At 52.6% G+C, this 3,705-nt stretch overlaps 1 long non-coding RNA gene across 1 annotated transcript; it reads left to right on the top strand.

Moving 5' to 3' along the window:
* The first annotated feature begins 878 nt into the window (after positions 1-878).
* Positions 879-3,403, top strand: LOC121011983 (uncharacterized). The gene is made up of 2 exons (XR_005781893.1): positions 879-2,270; positions 2,411-3,403. It is a non-coding gene; the product is annotated as an uncharacterized LOC121011983 (long non-coding RNA).
* The last annotated feature ends 302 nt before the right edge of the window (positions 3,404-3,705 follow it).

Below are 3,705 nucleotides of genomic sequence, written 5' to 3'. Positions count from 1 at the left end.
CATAAAGAGAATTGTAGGAGGGATCACCACCAAAGACCCTGTAATTTCGCAGGCAGGTTGCAGACTCTGCTAACTCAGAGCCCAGCCCAGCCATCCTGGATGCACACTCTTTATTCCTCTGACAAGCCCTAAGGCTGATTCTGGGCTGAGCGCAAGCACACACAGGTTCTGTAGAATCACGCAGGTTCTTGGCAAACCCCCGCCTCGGGTGGTATGGATTCTCCCAGTGCTTACAGAAACAGTCACGGGCTCTTTGAGCTGACTGGCTGCTTCCTGGCCACCAGGAGTATTTGCAACTAGAAGGACAAGGACTTTTCCACAGCTTCATGCAAAGATGTAGGTAAAGAAAATCTTCAGGTCCTCCCTGATCTGTAGGCGTCTTGGCTTTAATTCTGAATGTGAAAACATGCCCAGCAGCACATGCTCCTTTTACAGCCTGACTCCAGATTTCTTACCCGTCTTTCATCCATCCTAAAGAATGCTTCTTGTCCATTTCTGTGTCTGCCCCCCGGATGGATAACCTAAACTAAACCGGATCATAGCTTATTTGTAGAAATTGAGCCTCTATTGCACAACTAGCCATGCTTGAAGCATCATGCGGTCACTGAGAGAGAAGCTTCTGGAGTCAGGGCACCTGGTTTCAAATCCCTGTGCTGCCTCTTCCTCGTTCTGAAATCCCGGGCAGGTTAGTTAACCTCTCCGATGCAGTTTTTAAAACATGGTACCCAGGCCTGTGACCCTTCTGTCACTGAGAGCTGGAGACTTTGTCCCCTTCCCTCATGTCTGGGTGGCCTTAGACAGGAGATTCTAGGTGACTTCCAAAGATAACATCACAAAAGACCGTGTCATTTTGGTTCCCTAGCAACACTCATGCTTGGAGTCCTGGGCCACCAGATACGAAGGCTGACTATCCTGAGACCACCATATAGAGCAACCATGGCCGATACTCTCGTCTACACTTCTAGCTGAGCCCAGCCTTCGGCTAACCCAGCCCAAGCAGCCCGCAAGGGAGTGAAGGAGCCACCCTGGAAGTGACTCCTCCAGCTCAACCGTCCCAAGCCTCCGCTGTTCAGGTTACCCCCAGACTTCAATGAACCCCCAGCTCAAGCCCCAGACCTCGTAGAACAAGGGGAAGTGTCGCGCTCTTTCTAAAGGCCTGATCCACAAAACCCGTGAGCTTTACTAAAACAGATGTCGCTTTGTGCCGTTAAGTTGTGTGGTAGTTTGCCGGGTAGCGGTACTAATCAGAACATTCCCTAAGCCTCAGTGTGCTCGTCTGTAAAACGGTGCCGTTAATGGTGCCCGCCTCGTGGAAGTGAATGTGTGCCGTGCACGTGGCTGTCATGATGATGATGGTTATTATCGTTTTCACCTACACTGTTCCCCTTGGCTGAAGAACATATCGGTTACATATATCTGATGAAGATCCCCCAATTATTTCTTGTGCACACTGTCTGTTCTAATTAGGGGAATACAAGGCATTCATTAAAAAGATGAGCCCCACGTTGAGCTAAAAATACTCTGTCTGCAAGGTGGCGGCATGTTAGTAGTCCCTTCGAAGGTGCTAATACGGAGTTGGTAAATGTATTTGCGGTGGGGAGGGTGGAACAGTATCTGGGTGAATCGGGGACTTCACGTTCTCCCCGCGTAGGAGCTTACAAACTGGCTGGCACAGAGGTGAGAAGAGGCATCGGGGTCGTAAGGAGGTACACAGGCACAGGCTCACAGGAGCCACTGCAGCGGGCAAAGCGCCCACGGTGGTAACTGACACTCTCATTAGCGGGCTCCTTGCTCCCTTCCAAGCCTAAATGCTTCTATTTTCTCGTGCACAGATCAATACGGCTGGCAGGTAAGTGTCTGTGTGCGGCGTCGGAACAGTGAGACCCTAGCGGGTCAGAGGGCCTCGGCCCCTCCTGGGGGCCCGGGGGGCCCAGGCCCACTGAGCAGGTGTCTGAGATGCGGGCCAGACCACATTCGAGCATCCAGCCGTCAGCGTACAAAATCAGATCTGATCGAGCCTGCGGAAGATAAATGAGCCGGAGTCCCCCAGCCCCAGATTTGGTCATCTCTTTATGAGCTCTGAAGGGCCTATTAGCAGCTCTGATGAGTTCTGGGGGAGATGAAGTGGGCCTCGAACAACGTTAGCTGGCAGAATCAAATCACTCCTGATGCCCCTAGGGAGAAGGACCGGCTGCCTCGCAGACGCCTCGCCCTCCCGTCTGCAGCGCCCAGAAGGTTTATATGAACACTCATTGGGGGGGAAAAGACCGGTAAGCACTTTTTTTTTTTCCAGCAGAATCGCCTAAGAATTTCCTCATATATATAATAGTTTCTCCTCGAGCGATTTGATGTTCCTGCTTTGACACGTGTGCTCACACTTTCCCCTCTCGGACTCTCTTGCTCGGGAAAGGCTGTCCCCGTCCAGAGCGGCCAGCGGAAGCCAGTCCCCCGGCACCCTCTCCCAGCCCTTGTCCTACTTCAGTCGGCCCTGCGGGTGCCGGGTCACTGGGGGGCTCTTCGTGCCGGTCGCCGTGAGCCATCACCCCTCTCCGGCCGCGGTCAACTGCTGCGTGAAACAGAGACAGCAGGTGCCTCTCAGTGTGGCTGTCGTGAGGACCGAAGGGAATCACGGAATCACATACACTCGTGCCAAGGAGAGAGTGGTGGGAGGAGACTCCCCTCCCTCTCCTCTTGTCCAGCGTGCAGGCTGGGCCTGAGAATGCCGTCTGGTGGAGGCCATCAGCTACCTCGAGGGTCTCAGCAGCTTATCAAAGAGAAGAAGTGGTTAACCCTAGATCCCACTGGCGGATGTAGGGAAACACCTCCCTGAAGAAAGAAAAACTTCATGCTAATTAATACAAGGGTGCCACGCCCCCCACCTCTCGGGTGGGTCACACGAAATAGACGGAGGAAGACGGACTTACCAGCTGTGGGACCGTGGCCTGCTCACTTCCCCTCTCTGCACCTCAGCTTCTATTTCTGTAAAATAGGAACAAGATAGTTGCTTACTATTTATTATTAATAACAACGGTAGTGTTTGTGTTGAAAAGCTGCTGTGCAGAAAGCGTGCAACATACGGGACGGGCAGCTGGCACCCAGTTCGTGCTCCGTAAATATCAGTTCCTTTCTCCCTTCTCTTATTTCTCTGTCTGTGCAAGGTGGACCTGTTTGCTTACATGCCATGCTCCGCACTCTTGCTGCCCACTGTGAATCTGCCCCTTTGACACTTGAGTTTTCACCCGCTCTGGGGTCACCCTGACTCTGGAGGCCTTCTTGCTCGGCAATCCCACCAGCCCCCTATGACGCACACACACGCCCGTCACGTCCTTGGTGTGGCTGTGTGTCTGTCTGTGCCCTACTCAACTGTAAGCTCACTGATTAAATAACAATTTATTTAGAAGTCTTAAATGTCTGCCTTTATTGTTTTTAAGGTTATGTATTTACTGTGAGAGAGAGCGGGGAGGGGCAGGGAGAGGGAGAGAGAATCCCAGGCAGGCTCCGCACCGTCAGGGCAGAGCTGGATGCAGGGCTTGATCTCATGATCCCCGAGAGCGTGACTTAGGCCAAGATCAAGAATCAGATGCTTAACTGACAGAGCCACCCAGGTGCCCCTTAAATGTCTGCCTTTGAAATGGAGAGACTGTTATATACCAAGCACCGTGCCAAGGAATAGGAGAGGGCAGAGACTGAAACAGGCAGGGTACC

This window comes from Herpailurus yagouaroundi, unplaced genomic scaffold (assembly GCF_014898765.1).
Source record: "Herpailurus yagouaroundi ecotype Mexico unplaced genomic scaffold, PumYag 196, whole genome shotgun sequence".
Classification (NCBI taxonomy): domain Eukaryota; kingdom Metazoa; phylum Chordata; class Mammalia; order Carnivora; family Felidae; genus Herpailurus; species Herpailurus yagouaroundi.
Note: the sequence above shows the minus strand (reverse complement) of the source record. Positions and strands in the feature narration are given on the sequence as shown.